We start from the raw sequence: 20491 nt of genomic DNA on the forward strand, positions 1-20491 counted from the left end.
CAGCTACCAGCCCTGGATGACATCTTCGCATGTCGCTGTTTGAGGAAGTTGCATAACATTCTCAGAGACTCTTCCCATCCTGCTTACAATCTTTTTAGACTGTTGCCTTCTGGCAGAAGATATAGAACAATTCAAACTAGGACCACACGTCTTCTGAATAGGTTTTATCCCAGAGCTATAATTGCACTCAACAATGAACTAAAGGCCACCATCAGTGAGCTATTGGACAGCACTACTTGGTCTGTTGTGTGAATGCTTGGGTGGTTTAGGAGCAGGGAATTTTTTGGGTGGGTAGGGGTGTGCTTGGGGATTGTTATGTGTTTTGGGCCTGGTCTATGGATGTTATGTGAATTTCACTGTATGTGTAATTGAACAGAATTTTGGTAACTGAGGTACCAACAGATTTGGAGACATCATACGAAGGAAGACAGACCCACAGTATATAATTTATTTCTCAGTTATTAGCAAGACTGGTAACATTATTGTTGTCATTTTAAAAGAGCTGTTCACCTCTTTTAAAATGATGTTATTTAACTTCAAGTTAAAAAAATATTCAAGGACACCATCAATTTAAATCTTTGTCTGTTTATGCAAAAAAGCGTAGTTAGACATTGACAGAGACAAATAGGAAAGAGAAATGAAAAGCAAGAGAGAGGGGACAACCAATGAATGTGATCAAAGAGGAGTCTTATAGTATCTGCTAATGGGTGTATATATGTCAACTCTTTCTGACTGTCCTTGTTCTTTGTGCTTATTTACTTTTCACTGAATTTATAAAAGAAGATTGCTGACATTCTCCCATTTTTCATCAGAAGTTCACAGCCCATCCTCTGACTCCCCTTTGAAGAATAACCACCTGCATCATACAGATTCTTCTAAGCTACAGTGAAGATCATTGCACTATCTGAGTCAATATTTATCAGTCATTTTGTATATTTGAAGATGAAGCACAATGGCCAAATTTTATGAGCCATATTTTTATTGCATCATTATAGTGGTTGCCAGCTCCCCTTTGTTTTTCTTTTTTATATAGAACTTCTTTTCACTTAATCATATGTTTCTGCATTTATAATACTTAAATAATCATAAAGAGATAACTTTCTATTATCATTTATTTTATTGATAAATGGGTTAGGGTTAATTAGGGTTAGGGTTAATTCTTTCCAGTTTTGTCTTACTTTTAAACCAGTTCACAAAGTTTATTTCATTTTTCCCACATATTTTTCTGCATATTATACATATTCTTTTTCAGTGTGTGTGTGTGTGTGTATGTGTGTGTGTGTGTGTGTGTGTGTGTGTGTGTGTATAACATGCATTTCTACATCTTTATTTTTGAATATAGATAACTTTTTTCTAGCAAAATGAAATTCACAGTAATGTGATGATAATATATATGCTAAGGATACTCATTTATATCTTTCAACTATGGGCTGGCCAAGATTAGGTTTATGGTTTAGGTTTATTCAACTTGTATGCCGCCCTATTCCCGAGAGACTCAGGGCGGCGAACAACCATGGGGGAAGGGGTACAAATAACAACAATTACAGACAAACAAATTAAAATATAACAACAGTCGCAACATTCGAATGGGGCCGGAAGATTCTTCAGCCCCAGGCCTGCCGGAACAACCAGGTCTTAGTGGCTTTGTGGAAAGCTGGAAGGGTGGTGAGGGTCCTGATCTCAACGGACAGATCGTTCCAGAGGGCCGGAGCAGCCACAGAGAAGGCCCTCCCCTGAGGAGTTGCCAGCCGACACTGGCTGGTAGATGGAATTCGGAGGAAGCCTAGTCTTTGGGATCTAATAGGTTGTAGGGAGGTAATCGGCAGGAGGCGGTCTCTCAAGTACCCAGGTCCAATACAATGTAGGGCTTTAAAAGTAACGACTAGCACCTTGAAGAGAGACTGTCAAGGTTCTATTCCTGTGGGTTTGGATAGGGAGTAAACGTCTCCAACTCATTCATACCACCAAGACTGACTAACTGTGTTTGTTTAAGTTGCCCAGGTCTGAGAATATTTCATCTTTGACCTTGCATTTGCACCCTTTTCAAGGTTGGTAAATGATATAGGGCTTTTTTGGACATACAGCTCCTGCTTGAAAAGTAGGTGCCAGCTTGTGCCTTGGAAGGGCTCTATCTGGTACACCAGTTGCACTGTTTGAGAGTCTCTTCAAATAGTCATTCAAGCCCTAGACACCTTACAGTTTGATTATTGCAGTGGTCTCTATGGAGCATCTTTGAAGATCACCCATAAACTTCAACCACAGATTGGGGTAGTGTAAGCCATAATGGGAATGCCTCAATATGCCCATGTAACATCTCTGTTTTCAATGAGTTGCACTGGTTGCAATTTTGCTCCTAGGTATAATTCTAAGTTTTCCTTTGAATTATATGGTTTTCCCACTTGCAATGTATGCTGTGAAAGGTGGACCATAAGAAAGGCTGAGCAGCAAAGGATTGAGGCCTTTGAACTATGATACTGGAGAAGATTCCTGCGAGTCCCTTGGGCTGCAAGACAATCAAACTGGTCAGTCCTATAGGAGATCAATCCTGACTGCTCTTTACAAGGCTAGATCATGAAGCTGAAACTCAAATACTTGGGCCACTTAATGAGAAGGAAAGATTCACTGGAGAACAGCCTAATGCTGAGAAAGATTGAGGGCAAAAGAAGAAAGGGATGACAGAGAATGAGATGGATGGATGGATTCCCCAAGCAGTAGGCGAGAGCTTAAATGGACTTCAGAAGATATTAGAGGACAGGAAGGCCTGGAGGAACATTATCCATTGGGTCGTGATGGGTCGAACACAACCTTACAACTACAACAAAATAATTCAAGGTGCAAATTGAAAATGCCACAGTATTTGGTTACTTGAACTGCTTGTCTCCCAATGTTGCTGTGCTCTGTTTTCTATTAAACCATCTCTCTTAGAACCCCATAAGCATGCCTCTTCCATAGCAGTGCTTCCCTTCCCAAATTAGGGTTTCACTGACATCCAAATGGCCCTCACAGTGCTTTTATTTATAAAAGCCATTAAAACCTGGATCTTCATCCAGGCCTTTGGTGAGGGAGAATGGGACTTCTTAACTTCACATTAACATCTTTTATCTTTATTTTGTATTAATTTTATTGCAATTTTGGTTTGATTTTTGTAAGGTGCCCAGAGTTGTTAAGAGTGTGATGCCATAATACAGTATAGGTAGACCTCAACTTAAACCAGTTCATTTAGTACCATTCAAAGTTACTGTGGCACTGAAAAAGTAACTTATGACTGTTTTTCACACTTATGACTGTTATAGCACCCCCATGATCACATGATTAAAATTAAGATGCTTGGAAACTGGTTCCTATTTATGACAGTTGCAGTGTCCTGGGGTCATGTGGTCAGCTTTTGCAATCTTCTGACAAGCAAAGACAGTGAGGAATCCAATATTCATTTAACAACCTTGTTACTAACATAATAAATGCAATGCAATTTAATAACTATGGCAAGAAATATTGTAAAATAGGGCAAAACTCACTTAACAAATGTTTCACGTAGCGACATAAATATTGGGGTCAATTATGGTCGTAACTTGAGGACTACCTGTAATAATAATAGTATCATTTGAACATCATTGGCCTTGACAAAATCAACATCAGTCAGTTGCAAAAAGTATCTTTGCTTTAAAGAGCTTACATCCTTCAATACCATCAAACATTCACATCCATCTATCCCAGGTCCTTGGGAAAGACATGATAGGTGGATAAAAATGCCAAATCCTGCATGAACCTCTGTCTGATGGTGCAACAAACCCTAATAACAATAGTTTTCAATTAGTCATTACTCCAGAACCACTGAGACAGAGCAATAGAGAGTAATTGACTATCTGGATATTCTCTGGCTTTTCAAGGATGTTATATAGCTCATGAATTCTAACTTTCATTGGTCTTTTCAGACATCCAGTTCCACTTCACAGGGAGAGGTTTTCCCAATTCCATGGCGTTTTCACAAACAGAAGATTTTGTATAGTGACAGTTGTTCATCCAATATAAATTGTTTCCCCAGGATATCTTTGTTTTCTCTGTCTACCAATTGCAAGCTTGATAACTTCTGGTGGTGTCCACATCTTTCCATCCTTAATTCATACAATATCATTTGACTTGGCTGCAGGGTAATGCTCCTTCAGTTCTTGTTTTGAAATATTTGAGTAACAGGTTATAATACTTTTTTTCACAGCGCATAGCAATATTAAATATCCAACTTAATGAAACATAGTGAACATGATTTCTACAAGCAAGAATATGTAAAGTTGCTTCTTTTTGTTCTGTTAAAAGAACATATTGCTGTGCCTGATATGTATTTTGGCATGTAAATGTTGTCCAATTCATGTATAGGTTTGGGAAGTACAGACTGAGTTATAATATCTCATCATTACTTTAAATATAACCATACTTACCTTCATTAATTTTATAAAATGTACAACAATAATAATTGGTTTAATGAAGACTATGCTGATGTCAGAATAATGGCTGTGGGATAAGGTCTTCTTTTTATTCTAGAGATGCCCCAACTATATCCTAAATGCCCAACCTTGTATTTCTGAATTTATTTTGGCAACAGAATCTAGAAGTTATTTATATTTTTTATTATAGCAAAATAACACTGAATATTCAATATTTAAGAATTTTGTCTCATTCTGTCCAGAGAAATTGTGATGAATCCCTTTAGAGCTCCCTATTCCTTAAACATCAGGTTATTTATCAAATGGCTTTCTCAGATCCCAGATAAAAACTGGAACAAAACCCCACCATTCTTATATAACTGCGCATAAATGGAGTTATTGTAAAAATACATATATTAGTTCTATTGTTCTTGCAAATGGTGGAGAGGTAGAAATTGTTTTTAAAATGTACACATCTGAGAAATAAAATTCACACTGGAGGAAACCCCAGAAATAATGACAGCAAAACTTCATAAAGCTTCCCAGGGATCCATTATGAATAAGTGGGCACTTAGTGGGGGACAGCACAGGAAGCATTACCGAAATGCATCATTGGAAAACTGGCAATTCAGTTTAGCACTGCTGTGTGTTTCACTGAATTTCTGTTGTTTTTCTTTAATAATTTTCCATTTGGGAAATATAGTCACTATGATGTACATTCTCTGATTGGCAGAAATGTGTAAAGGGCCTATGGTTTCTGTGTTTATTCTGCTATTTTTAGGCATCATCATTTTGTACATAGCACTTCAATGACTATATATGGAAATGACTTTTTTTTTTTGAGCAGATGGCTATAATAAAGACAAGAGCTTTGAAATGCGGAGCCATTCAAGACATCAAACACTTTCACCAGTCTTGCAGGGCCAGCTTGATAAGCTACTGTTGATGCATGACAGCCCCATGCACTGACATGAAGGGCAGCCACTTAACTGCTGATCCATTTAATTCAGATGGCAGTTTCTGATGGCTCTGCCTTCTTCATCCTAGGCATTTACTTTAGGAGGAAGTGATGTTTCTCAACTAATTGCAAGAATTCTTGAAAGCTAGAAGCTATACATTAAAACGCGAGAGCCAGAAATAAAGATTTTCTTTTCATTTTTCAAAAAGGCTTCTCGGAAGAGAATTCTTTCATAGCAATTAGGTCAATAAGACTTGTTTCTTACATCCTCATCCATCATTAAGGAAACTGAAGCCCTTGATTGCTGCTGGTGTTACAAATGCATGGTGATTCAATAAGAATTTGGAATGAAGGTGAACCTTTTTCTCTCTTGAATGTATTTTTGATGTTGCATTTATGTTCCACACAGAGGTCTGTGGCCTCTTATTTTATTTATAGATGCTTTCATTACATTCCAGAAACTTTAGCCTCTTGGTTCTATTCCTAAGACTACACATGTTTTGCATGTAAAAATAATATTTGGCTTTTTAGTTTTAGGTTTGAAAATATTTAAAAGTATAATTTAAAATACCAAGGTATTGTCAGAATAGACGATGTGACAAGAAAAAATGAAATATCTTAAATTGTGACATATTAGCATTCAAGATTTTTTTTAAAAAAACCTGTAATTTTTGCTGTAGCCCTAATGTATGCAATCTTAGCTTCCAAATCCTGGACACAATTAAAATTCCCATAGCCTTTCAAATCTAAATCTAAAATGATGAAACATTTAAAACATTCTCCCACTCTCACCTTAGGAATGTGGTATGATGATATGTAAAGAGAACTGATTTTGAAACTTGGATTTTATTGTGAAATGTAAAACATACAGAATTTAAGGACAGCACGAATGTACCAGGTGGCACACGAAGGTTCTAAATAACCAAGAGGAAAATATCAACTCTCAAGTTAGAATTTCCAGTTTGTTATAATTGTTACAATGTTACAAAGTTACAATTCATCGTAACAGATGAGCATACATTTAGTTCAACATAGAATCCTATTTTTTAAAAAATCGCAAATTGTGGTTTTAAGTGTCATAACATTTGTTTAAAATGTTTATTGGAGATGACATCAGAAGAGGCCAAATGTCAAGAGACAGTTATGGTGTGTGTGTGTAGATTTGTAAAGAACATGGAAATCTTCATCTGATTTAATCCATTCAAATGTGTAGCTCTCAACCAGAGATCTTCTCTATTACAGTATTTTTAAATTGGAAATGCCAGAGTCTCAACTCAGATCTTTCTGTATGGAAGGTATATTTTGTTCTACTAACTATTCTTAAATTCCTTTCTTTACAATATTGACAATACAATTAATCTTGAACTTCCAGAACCAGTCAAATAATCACAATGGGAATAGTAACTAAATCCATCTGATTATGAAGGATTAGTGTTCATTTTACACTGCTAAGTCATTTTAAAAGGCTGGGGTGTGACCATTTACTAAGTGTTTTTGTGTAATTGGGAATTGTCATTACAGGATAGATAAGACAAAACTAATCTGGCAAGCTGGACTGATTAAGTATACATTAATGCTTGAGAAGGTTAAGTACACTGAGATATTTTTGGAGAACTTCATCACTTGTCTTTTGTTGATTCAGAATTAATAAATTTGGTCAGTATTACAGCAGTTAGGAAAAGCAGATGGTAATCAATGGTGTTGCTAAGCAGCAACAATTTAGCTAGGACCTAGACAGCAGAACTGCATTGAATTATGTAACTTTTAATCAATGGAAGTGGAAGCTGTAAAAGGTTGAATGCTTATCTGTTTCTTAAAATACTATGCATATATTCTGGTATCACGTCGTTTATAGACCTTTATAAGTGGGTAAAGTATTGAAATGTCTCAAGATTCCTAACTGAATTAAGTTAAAATTGGTAATTAACCAAGTAACACTGTTTTTGTAGATTCAGTTAAACTATAAAATGGACTTGTTCTTTGTTCCTACCTGTTATAGGGAAAGTATAATGAAAAGTGGGAAAGCTAAGAATAACTAAATGCTTTCAGGGAAAGCCAGGCAATGAATCATGTTAGTTCAAGACTGCTTTGTGTCCTTAAGAGAAAAAAAAGTAATCCATCCCAATTATATACTTTGATTTGGTTTGGTACTGACTATACACAAAATGTAAAATATGAGACTGCAGGGCTATATGGGAACACCAGTAGTCTTGAGTGTTCACTCTACCAAATCTAAAATTTAATAAACCTGTTTAATTTTTAATATGGTAACGGGATAAATATAAAATACACTACTAAAGAATAATCAGAATGTTAAGACTAATATTAATTATATGAAAATGAGTTTAGATTTACTTTTTGTCTTACTCCCCTGAAAATGTCATGTATTCCTGCTCTGGAGTTTCAGAATGTTTCACCATGACCCACTCAATCTGGTGCTTTTCATCTAGAGTCGATTCCATTTCACTTTCCATTTAAGATTCACAGGATTGCAATTACAGCCATCTGCAGCTGACTGAGATAAATAAACTGATGGCATCAAGATGCACTTATTGTGGAGTCTTCAGGCAATAGAGATAGGCACAATATCAGATCATGGATCAAAGCCCTGGGTCTGCAGGGACGCCACATTTTTGTAGCTGAGATATGGATGTTTGATTCCTTGTCAATTTCAGAACAAATAGTTAGCATACTGTAGAAGAATACCTGGCTTGATACTAACCAATCAGTTTTTTTTACATTTACTGTAAAAATGCACAAAAGCATACATATATGCAAATGAAGCACTAAGCTTTGAGATGCTGAATGGGTTTATGACTGATGTCAATGAGAATGTAGGTGCTCAGAGCTGTGGCTGAATCAGCACAATACTTGTGATTTAAAACCTTTTACAGTCTTACAAATTATACTACAGACCACTTACACGTATGCTATGGAAGTGTTATCATTAATAATTGAAATTGCTTTTGTCAAAATACAAGAATGATGTTCTATTCCCCAACATAGTGGATTAATAATATACAGACTGAGGAACCGTAGGGAGCTTGCAAACTGCAGGAGAGCATTAGTTCCATTGTCTGTTTCTTTTTCCATTCCTTTTCCACCCCATGATTAAAAACTGTATTCTGCCCCTAACAAAATTAAACAAGGAAAGTGTTAACACAGCATGTAGAACTTAAAATATTAGCTGCATGAAAAATACATTCAATTAGCTGTGGTTGTTACAGTGATAATATAATGGGTGGAGAAAGCCCAAGATACTAGAAGATACATTTTAAAACTTGGTTTCATTCTCCATACTTGGCTGTGCTCATTGATCATGCTTAACAGGACAGTTTATTATGAAGCAGTGCTACTACACAACATATCAAAGTTGGTTAATGGTAACCTTGGTTAATATTTTGTTGCTTAGTATGTTGAAGAAATACAGTCTATTCAGCTTTCTGGTTTGTCGCACTCTGCAAAGCAAGGATGATCTCAGATACTAGTTGTATGCATGTGTGTCTAATAATATTATCTATCTATCTATCTATCTATCTATCTATCTATCTATCTATCTATCTATCTATCTCTATCTATCTATCTATCTATCTATCTATCTATCTATCTATCTATCTTATCTATCTATCTATCTATCTATCTTCTATCTATCTCTATCTATCTATCTATCTATCTATCTATCTATCTATCTATCTATCTATCTATCTATCTATCTATCTCTGTCTGTCTATCCATCTATCATCTATCTATCTATCTATCTATCTATCTATCTATCTATCTATCTATCTATCTATCTATCTATCTATCTATCTATCTATCTATCTATCTATCATTCTCTATGTCAAATTTCAGCCATGAAAGGTGGATGATTGCAGTGTTTCTCAATTTAACCTGTCTCATGGGGTTGTGATAAAAATTAAAAGAGGAAGTGTATTATGTATGCCATTTTGAACTTGAGGAGAAGAAAAAAGAAATTTAAATATAATACGATTAATAAATAAAATAGTCAGACTATGAAGTTATAATGTTGTTTTTTTCCCATTTCTATAAATATACTGTATACTATGGCTTAAAGAACACAAAACCATATGGTCTTAATCTGATATTTATCATGAGCTCCTGTGAAAATGTTTTAAATGTTTTGAAAATAAGAAAACTTACAAAAATGCAATGATTGTATGTGTGTGTGTGTTTATGCATACACCATATTAGAAGAACATCTTGTTCCAGATCTGCAAATCAGCTTAATCCAAGATAGCTTGAATCACATCTTGGACAAATGCAATGATGGGTTACATTTTCTCTAGACTATATTCCATGCTATAAAAACAAAATATTACATATAATGAACTGATGGCAGTGATGGCAGTTTAAAAGATTATCATGACAGAATGCTAAAAGTCAGTTACCTACATTTTTAACCCCCACATTTTTTGTATAGTGACTAAATATATTTTAATTGGTTTATGGATTAATCAAGTTTACAATGCTTTCTCTCTTTCTCATGTATGTGCCTACACGTTGCACACATTTGTTTTAGATGTTGTGAAGGCATAATGTTTTGTTTAATGGGAGGAAGTATTTGTACTTGAGCAAAAACAATCCAATATTATTAGGAGTTTATAGCACATAGCTCAACAGAAAGTATTTAAAACTTTAAAAATTAGTAGATAGTGTGATTGGCTCTAGTCGAATTTGCTACTTCAAATTTATTTAGATATTTGATTGACTGTTTCTAATTTTTTTCAAAAAATGGATTTGATTTCATTTGAAATATCAAATTTGGTCAATATTATCTGATTTTCTGAATAAATTACAATTGTTTAATTTATCATTTGATTCCATTTAATTACCTTTGAATCAAGTCTCCAGACAGAAACTTCACACATATTAGAGAGAAGAATGATGTATGTTTAGATACATATATGGAGACATACAGTATTTCAGTATTTAGTTGATATAGTTAATAGGATTAATTTAGGAAGAAAAAAAACACATTGTTTCCTTCTCCCAGATTCATTGATTGCTGAGTTCCACAAATGAATGAGTGCAGATCATAGCAACCTACCTTTCTCTGAGAATAGTGTCTATTCTAGCTCAGCTTCGTTCAACCTAACTTGAAGTAGTTTGAAACAGACAACTAGAGGATGAGGATGACAACTTAGTAAACAGTCCACTGTAATTGATATTATCTGCCAGAACTGGATGAAATAGTGGCAGTATAGTAATGCTGTTACATCTTTGAAGGAAGGTTTAGTGAATTTTTACTACTGCTAGGGCTTTCTCTTGGACTGTCATTATTTTAAAAAGGAAAAGGATGAAATGTTGGAAGATCATAAATTAACAATGTAATATATAAATTCTTTTTATTTGGGGTTTTCCTTTAAAATGATGATATTTCTCTAAACTGGTAGTTGACTGTAATCATCATATCAGAGAAATGTTAATAATTGTAGTGAGAAGAAAATATTTTTTAAAAGACAGTAAAGGGGCTAAATTTTAAAGTCAGCACCATGGTTAGTTCTTAATTAACTGTTTGAAATAGAACTTCACATGATCTTTTTAAATTTCTCCCTCCTGCTTTTATTTATTTTTAAATAATACACATTTCTGTCTTTTTATGTTAGAATGCCAATTTCTTCCAGCAGAACATGGTGCTATTTTACACATATCTTCTGGAATTAGGGGCTTGGTTACTTATTTGGAACTAGCATCTGACAGTGCTTACGGTGTCTTTCCTGTATCTTCCCTAATGAGGTATGGTACAGTGGTGTCATATGGATTTGAAGTAGGCAGACAGTAGTTAGTTGGAAACAGAAGTGAATTAAAGTGTTAAAAATTGGTTTCAAAAGAAAGCAATTGTGGGAAATCGGAACAGTGCATTCCCAAAGTTCAGATTTAATTCTAGCTGATCAGCACCCACAGTTCACTTCTCCGATTCCATTGAAAAATAATGATAGCTTGAATAGATCCTGATAATTGAAGCCCTCGCTGGCTTTTGAAGACTTGGAAAATGACAAACATTGTCTGGAAGAGTTCTCTTATCTGTCAATTTTTCTGAGGTTTTTAATATAGAAAGAGTTTGACAGGAGAATTTCATTTGCTTGCATCTAAGACTTCTCAAAATAACTACAAAGTGGTAAATCTTTTATGGACAGAAAAAAGGGTTTGTGCAAATACATAAGTTCAGAGAATTTGCTAGAGCTGTAGCTTTTCCTGCCTAATGGTGACATTGTTTTGAATAACTTTGATTTGTGCTATTGGTATTTCTGGTAAATATTTAATGCAAGGATAGGTAGACACCAGATTTCTTGGATCAGCATGGTTGTTGTTACTATGTTCTTAGATTCTCAAAATTTGCCAACCAGCAGAAGCAAGTGGATAAATAATTCACTTAACATTTAAAGGCTGCTACCCTGTTTTCCCCAAAATAAGACCTCCTCATATAATAAGCCCAATCGGGCTTTTGAGTGCATGTGCTAAAATAAGCCCTCCCCTGAAAATATTGCCACACAGCAACAGCCATGAGGTGACCATGCTCACCACCTCCTGCACCTCCATAATAATAAGATCTCCCTGAAAATAAGGCCAAGTGCTTATTTCGGGGATCGAAAGAAAATAAGACCCTGTCTTATTTTCGGGGAAACACAGTATTAAACACAGTCTGAAGGTGACTTTTTCAATACAAAAAGTAAACAAAATGAAGGCCAGCTGAGAATTTCAGAAACTGAAATTCAAATATATCTCAAGCAGAGTGGATGGGGGAATTCTGGGAGTTGAAATCCACACATCTTAAATCAACCAAGATTGAAAAATACTAATCTGGAGGATTGTATAACAGATTGAGAAGGGTTTTTCTATATGGTTTACAGTACGTTTCATTTAAAAATACAGCTGTGAGTAAAATAGAATATGTGTAGAAAATAGAACTACAAGACCTTATTGCTGGCAAGAAAAATTAAAAAGAAAGCTAGAGTTCACTACTTGGTTTTATTGTTACAATATGTTTTTATTTGATATAATTTTCTCATGGGATAAATTTGTATCAATTAGCCTGCAGTGATTTTGACTTTGTGATCCTTTTTAAACTTGCACAATCTGTATGCAAATTGCCCGTGGCATAGCCAAACACTTATTTATCATTTTGTGCTAGTTATAAATTCTTAATGCATGAATTTACCAGTTAAGCCAAATCTATTCATGTAATTAAAAGTGACTGAATACTACTATATATTTAAAAAAAGCACGCCAATGAAATTTTAAAAACGGTTTTGTGATAAAAAAAAATAAGGCTAAGGAATGTATTCTTTTGAATAATTGCAATAATTAGAAAATATACTAAATATTGACAAATTAAATATAAATGTCTTATAGAGACAAATGTGGTTTTTAATATTTGTGGTCTATAAAAATTACTACATATTCATCAGTTATGTAGAGTTTAAAATTAGTTCAATTATGATTACATAATTTTTACATAATTTACATATTGGTTATTTACCAAATATGTGTATGGAATAAATTGGCATTGTATTTGGATTTTTCAGTATTGCTTTGAAGAATATTATATTGTAAGGAATCTTTTAGGTATTAATCTGTCATAATACAGCTAAGAAAATGGCATCAGCATTTCTTCATTGTCATTATATTCTGGTGTAAAACATTGTCCACAGATAAAATAATAAGTGTATTTAATGTTAAATTAATATAAAATGAAAAAATTGTACGTACTAAAAATAATGCAACATATGATTAAAGCAAGAACGTTGATAACTCATTCTGATAATAGATCAACTATCTCTAAATTTACATATGAGCTATATTCAATTTGCAAGGACAACAGCACAAATTCGTTATTCCGCATCTTTCTGAAAGGGAAGAGCAGTTTAAAACACCTGAAAATATATAATTAATGATTAAGAAGCATTTTTTTCAATTTATGATGATGGTGAACAATTCAAGTGAATGTTGACTCTTAGCAATCACACAATCCCCCCCCCCCCGGTGATCTGTCCCCAATTTGGTTGAACTAGAAGACTGCCAAGATCCATTTCAACTCTGCTTCCTGTTCTTCTTCACAGTTTCTAATTGTGTACCCATGGCCTTATAATTGAGTCCATCCACCTGATTGCTTCTCACTCCCCATTGCTCTTTCCTTCCATCTTTTTCAGTATTATAGTATTCTCAAGGGAGCTGTGTTTTTGCATAATGTTGTCTATATTATTGTAATTTGAGCCTGATCATTTCTGCATTTGCATTGATTTGTTCTGCAATCCATTTGTTTGTTTTATTGGTTATCTATGCTATTCTCAGAAGTCTTCTCTAACATGAGTTAGAAAGTTGCAGTACTCATTTCAATCCTACTTCTTTACATTTTGTTGTTTGTAGATATTGCTATATCATAGCATCAGAATATCTTTTCCAAGGCCTTCATGGCTGTTCTATGAAGTGATAATCTCTGGTATAATAACTGATTACTGCTTCCTTCGCTATTGAAAACTGATTCTAAAAGACAGAAACTATCTAAAGCTTCTACTGTTAGTTCAGAGGCTGGTTGATATACCTGTTGTCATTAGTGTGGTCTTCTTTATATTTAAGCATAGTCTTCATCTTGCAAATCATTTGTACTCAGCTACCAGAGTAGTACCATCAGTATAGTGCAGTTATTGATGTTTTGTCTTCCAGTTTTAAAACCACATTCTTCTTTTTTCAATCCAGCTCCCCTTAATATGTATTCAATATAGAGATTGACTAAGTAAGGGAAGAATATGCAGCTGTCCTATGATTGACCTGCATTTTTTAATTAACACCAAGAAGAGAGGCTGCTTAGATAAGCTAGCTTTTCTTATTTGATTTCCTGAGTGGTGTGCCAGTTACTCCCTAAGTATAAGCCACTCTGACTCCAGTTAGATAATTATTTCCTCCTTTTGCTTTAACTAGGTGTGAAATACCTACTAAATATTAACAATATAGCTAATCCTCACTAATATATAAATCTTCCTTTGCTAAACTAAGAAACTCTGTGGGTGGGGGGAACAGGGAGCTTGAAGGGCTATTAAAATTTGCCCATCAAAGTCAATCTCTTTGAGGGGTGTGTCATGGCAAAACATCTGTGCTCATATTTCATTCATCCTACTTGATTGAGGAGGGATCTCTCCAGCATAAATACCTGGATTTACCGTGGTTATTAAGTTTTTAACAGATTAACAGAGTTGGAAGGGACCTTGCAGGTCATCTAGTCCAACCCCCTACCAAAGCAGGAGACCCTACATCTGTCGCTACCTAGGATCAAACTCACAATCTCCTGATTGTGAGGTAAGAGCTCCACCTCTAGACCACATACCCTAGTATTTTCTATCACTAATCCCCTCTCTGATATTTAGACAGCAGCCGCTTTAGTTTACATTAACACTGCTTTCACTTCTTTTATGGCCTGGACCCAATTTGGTCCACTGTGTTCCACCTGGGCCTTGGCCTCCTGACCTGTGTATAAATTTTGTGTGAGGTTAGTGAGATGTTTTGGGATTCTCCTATTTCTAACCACATTCAAACACCTTGATAATACTAGACTCAAAAATACTAGAATCAAATTTTTTCCTATAATTACATATTAACTTATTTTTGATAGTCCTTGGCTTTCTTAATTTTTGTATGCATCATCAATAATATATCATTCCTTCTCTAAAGTTAACTTTAATGTCTGGAATCCAGCTTTCCACGTGGGGCTCACATCTGCACTGGATGAACCTAAGTATTATTTTGTTAGTGCCATATGTAAGACTAAGGATATTGTATGATGGTTTGCACAAATTGAGTCTCCATTTTTTGCTATTTGTATTTTAGATTGACCTCTTCCAAACTGTTGTCCATTGTGTCATTCTCCAGATTTGGCAGCAAACCTTAATTACAGAATATATGCTTACTATAGTTCCGTAGCTATTCCATCAATCTCTGTAGCTGTGGTGGAATCTGCAACTTGGGGAAAATTAAGAGATTGGCTATTTTAGAAAGACTGCAGGTGGAATGGGACAATTGGCTGCAGCTGTCTGGCCCACCTGCTTCACCCCAGCCAACTCACCATGGGGATTCCTCCCCTGCCATTCATTCTCATTGTTCCTTCCTCACCATGCCTCCCTCTCTGCCTTACTCCAAGTGATTTTCCTTGGGACAAATAGCCCCAGTGAATTTGCTGTGTAGGACAATTAGCCATGTGTTTCGGTTTGTATGCATATTGAGGAGTGGGCCACTGTCTTCCCACTGGAATTGGTGTAAATACAGGGTGCCAGGTGTGGTGGGCAGTGGCCTCACCAGACTTTTTCAAAAAGCAATGCACTTCGTGTGGAGGATCAGCCCAGTTGGACATGGAAAGCAGAGAGGATATCAGGTGAGGTGGGCAGTGACTAATTGTCCTGCATGGTGAATCAGCTAGGGGTATTTGCCCTAGTGAATTGCCTGGGGTGAGCCATAGGGAGGATCAATAGGGGAGAAGTGGACTGGGAGAGATGCCTGCAGTGGGTCAGCTGAGGCATCGGATAGGTAAAGTGAAGCAGGATGGGTCATACAGTTGCAACCAATTGTCCTAGACCCAACTGCATGGCAGGAAGTGATGGAGACCTGAGGCTTCCACTCCCAAATCCCCAGTGCCTTTGATTGTTCTCAAGAGAGTGCATTGCATTGGGCGATATTCTCATAAATAGGCAAGTAATAGTAAAGAAACTTCTCTGATCAACTCACTGTGTTATTTCTAGTTCCTTGTGCCTGACTGTAGGCTTGGTAATCACCCTAATGCTGATTTAACTTCATCTTCTAATACTAGAAAGTCTTACAAGTACAGAATATCTTCTAAGGTATTTTGGATGTTGAAATCTCTACTGTACAAAATCAGTGACGTGCGGTGGGGTTTACGGTTGGTGAGGCAAGAGCGCGGCGGCGGCGAGAAGCAGCGTCCCCGCCGCTGTCCCCGAGAGAGGCGTCTCATGTTTATGTCTGCCATAGACGCGAGACACCTCTGTCGGGGACAGCGGCGGGGACGGAGGAGGCGGGGGGTGAGTATCATACTAGTATATTATTTCTACAGAAAATCCAGCTGAAGTAAATGCGCTTGAAGACAAACTGGGACACACAAAGAAGGCACAGTAGTTTTCCGGAAAAAAGTGCAGCAACAATCTATAGGCCAGCATGGATCTCACTGATAATACTCTCCTTTACATGTTACTGCTTCCAGTTAAATCACATACATTGTCCTTGATCAAGACAAGGAAAGTAGTCTTCAGTCTTGAAGAGATCAAGTGGCTCATACAGGGTTTGATTTTGCCTTGATGAAGGAGATTTATTTTAAAAAGAGGGCACGTTGATTGTGTATAATAATTTCTTGAACGTATTTGAAAAATTTCCAAGGTCTGATTCTGCCTTTATGATCTGTTCCTCCATTCCAGCCACATTATTACCAATCATTTTTACAAAGGCCTCTAGTTTGTCAATCTTTCTATAGAGCTTTTTCATTTCCATTGCCTTTGCATGAATATGTGGCACACTTTCATTAATTACTTGAGAAGAATCATTTGTAATCATGTCCAGCATTCCCACAAACTCATCTACCCTGATCAATAAATCTTCAAGACTCTTGTCTAAAGTACTGCTCTGCCCAGCTGAGGTGGCGTTTTCGAGCGGTGAAGGGAGCAGGTAGGAGGCGTTGTCGGCAGGCGCCAATGCTGGAGACGCTGCTGTAACTCTGTGAGATGTGGCCGCCACTGTCACCGCTTGAGGACGAGGAAGATGAGGAGGAGTGAGGCAGCGGCGGTGGTTCCTCAGGGATGGTGACAGAAGGGGCTCCGGCCCCTGCGCCATCTCCAGCCCGTCTTCCAGGACTCGCTCAGCCCGGCATGCCAGCACTTTAAAGGCATGCCACCGTGCCAGCGCGTGGCAGTTTAAAGTGCATGCTGCCGTGCCCCGCCATAGAGCAAGACACATCCTGCTTTATGGCCGGAAGGCGCGCTGGCACTTTAAAGTGCATGCCGCTGCCCCGGCCATATAGCAGGACCCGCTGAATGGCCAGAAGGCACGCCGGCACTTTAAAGTGCATGCCACCGCGCCCCGCCATAGAGTGAGACATGTCCTGCTTTATGGCTGGAAGGTGCGCTGGCACTTTAAAGTGCATGCCGCCGCCCCGGCCAGACAGCAGGAGTCCTGCTGTATGGCCAGAATCCGGCGTGTCCCGCTCTATGGTGAGGCACGGCGGCATGGCTATAAAAAATTAAAAAGTGGCAGCCCGCGCACCAGCAGAGGTGGGTAAAACACACACACACACACACACACACACACACAAAACTACTTATAATAATACAAATTACAATTACTTACAAATAATTTTGAATTCCTCCCTCCGACCCAGGACCCACATACCTTTTCCAGCTGTGTCACAGAGGATTTCAAGTCTCCTCTTGTCTGCCATGATGAAAATGTGAAAATGTAAAAAGAAAAAGGCAAGAGCTGCTCTAGCCAGGCTAGGATAGTTGCTGCTAGAGTCACCACATGGATGACTCTGCTTAACTGTTTAAAAAAAGCCTGTAAACAAAGTGCCCTCTGCAGGAGGAGGCGAGAGAACCACGTGCCTCCTTTGCATAAGGAATTTTTCACCTTTTAACCCTTGCTTAACTCTGCTCAAGTGATCATAAAGATAGAGTAAAGGAGGCACGTGGTTCTCTCGCCTCCTCCTGCAGTTAAGCACTAAGCAGAATCATCCACTGTGACTCTGACAGCAACTACCTCTGCCTTTTTCCTTTTAAATTTGTTTTTCTTTTTCATGATGACAGTGGTGAGGCCCTGCCTCCCCTGACTGCACGTCCCTGTACAAAATTTAGTAGGCTTGTCCCATCTTTGTTTGATCTTTCTTTGTTAGTATCTGTTCATTGGCATTCTTTAGCATAAAAATTCAAGATTGGAATCTACTTCTGTGTTTTTAAAATCTTTGGAAAGACTTTCCTTAGTTTTTTACATTTGTTATAATGCTGTTTCTTGTCTCTTATAACAGCTGTCTGAAATTGTTTGCTAAGTTCCTTCCTGTGATTTTTGTCTTTCTTGCCTTTGGGTTCTCTTCTCTTATTAGCAATTTCCACATTTTCTGACATCCACTTTGGTTTTTGCTTTTTGTTTCTTGGTCTCAAAAGTCTTTTTTTGTTTTTGACCTTTAGCCATAACTGCTTTGATTTTATTCCACGGTTTCTCTCTTTCCCTGTCAGAATCCAGGATTTCAGAACAGTTTTTGATGTTCTTCAACGTGGTGGGTATATATGCAAGAACATATTGTGGAAAATGGCAAGCGTTTTTTCCCCGACTTTAATTTGACTTGGAATTTCCATATGTGCAGTTTGTGATCTATTCAGCAATTAGCTCTTACCCATCTCTTTGGTGGGGTAACTAACATTTTTCTAATAGTAATTTCTGATTTCAAACTTGATTTTTCATCTCCATTCATAATTGGGTGTGTATTCTGTAAATTTCCCAAAACAACATATGAAATAGCTGTTACAATCTCATCTAGAAAGTAAGTTAACATTTGTTAACAAAAGGAGATTCTAATGAAAGTGAGTGAAAATACTTTTCAGAACAAAGGAAAGCTTTGACATTTCAGGTTCATTTTGCTTTGGCTTTATGACAATGGAGATACAAACTAATAAGAATTAACCAATTTTAGATTCAAAGAGTTTTATAATAAAAAAAATGAGCTTCATATCGTTCATATTTTTTAACCTGAATGCAAATGCAAACTTTACCAAGCTGGCTACCTAAGAAAGAAATGCAAGAGAGACTAATCAGTGCTATAATTTTGCTGTAAGACAGATGCTTTTATGGAGCAGTTTGGTTTCCCTCTAGTATTTTGTGTTCAAAAGGCTGTCATTCATGCCCCACCTGGGTGATTTATCTGCTTATACTCCTGCAGTAAATGATGAAGAGCATTAGCTCTCTAGCCAGTGAGTCACAATAATACTTGTCTAGTGTAAGAAGCAGATGAGAAAGATGAAAGCATGAGATTAAAGAACATATGAATATATAGTGAATGGGAGGGTGGGGGGAAATAATACTATACTGTGTAGTAATTTCTGCCCTATTATTACAAAGTGTGTTTTCATTTCTGGGCATCAAAATGATTTGTCCCATTTAATTGGAGAAGCAGGGAAAGCAATGCCATGTAATACAGATAAGTGAAATGATAGCTCCTAGATCTAGAGAATGTGAGAAACAAAATAGAAACATTAAGAAGAAGAAGAAGAAGAAGAAGAAGAAGAAGAAGAAGAAGAAGAAGAAGAAGAAGAAGAAGAAGAAAGCAAAATGGAAGAGAATGAAAATGTATTGTCCAGTGACCTGTGTCCCAATTCTTGGTTTATGTCTGGTAGAATTTGAAATAAAAAACCCTATATAATAGCACAGATGGCAGAACTGTGAGTTATTAACAGAAGTGTTACTCCCCATCCACCCATGTTCTTCCATGTCAAAATTCCTCCTAAGTAAAAAAAAATTGACCATCTGAAAAAAAAATCAATGCCAGCTGCATTAGTTTGCTAGGTATAAAAATATAGGTGTCTTAAGGGATTTTTTTTTAATATTCAGAAATTTTCTTCCCAGTTCCATAACCCTTTCTACTATTTCAGATTTCTTCCATTTTGTTCATATGTCCAAACACATGGTATAAAAGTTAAAATGTTGGATGGGAATCAGGTAGAGCAGAAACTGAAGAACATCATATGGTACTTTAAACATCAATAATTTATTATTAAATAATGAGATTTGGAACAGTCTTCATCTTTGACCTTGAATGTACTACTTTATATATAGCAAATTGTACACTCTATTAAAACTGTAAACATTATCCCTCTATAGCAGTTTCTGAATGAGATAGCAATAGGTCTATCTATATTGTTCTTGGCCATCCAATAACCTATAAATAAAACTGCTTGACTTCAATAACAAAATGATGTAAAAGCAAATGCTAAATTAATGATACAACTAGAAAAAAATGTGTACCCTGGTTTTACAGACTTTATGGGCTTTCAGAAAGTAAAAATATGAATTACTGTATTACTTTAATTGTTTTTATAAAAATCTAAAAAATGAAACA

General features: G+C 36.4%; 1 protein-coding gene and 1 pseudogene across 5 annotated transcripts in view; one reads left to right on the top strand and one right to left on the bottom strand.

Annotated features, from left to right (window-relative positions):
* Positions 1-20491, top strand: part of EPHB1 (EPH receptor B1) — a 372507-nt gene that overhangs the window by 222161 nt on the left and 129855 nt on the right. The window lies entirely within an intron of this gene.
* On the bottom strand, positions 16440-17617 carry LOC148043616 (biogenesis of lysosome-related organelles complex 1 subunit 4-like; annotated as a pseudogene).

The sequence above is a fragment of the Thamnophis sirtalis genome, unplaced genomic scaffold (genome assembly GCF_051295495.1).
Source record: "Thamnophis sirtalis isolate CommonGarterSnake01/CBP01778 unplaced genomic scaffold, rThaSir2_p1.2 scaffold_11, whole genome shotgun sequence".
NCBI lineage: Eukaryota > Metazoa > Chordata > Lepidosauria > Squamata > Natricidae > Thamnophis > Thamnophis sirtalis.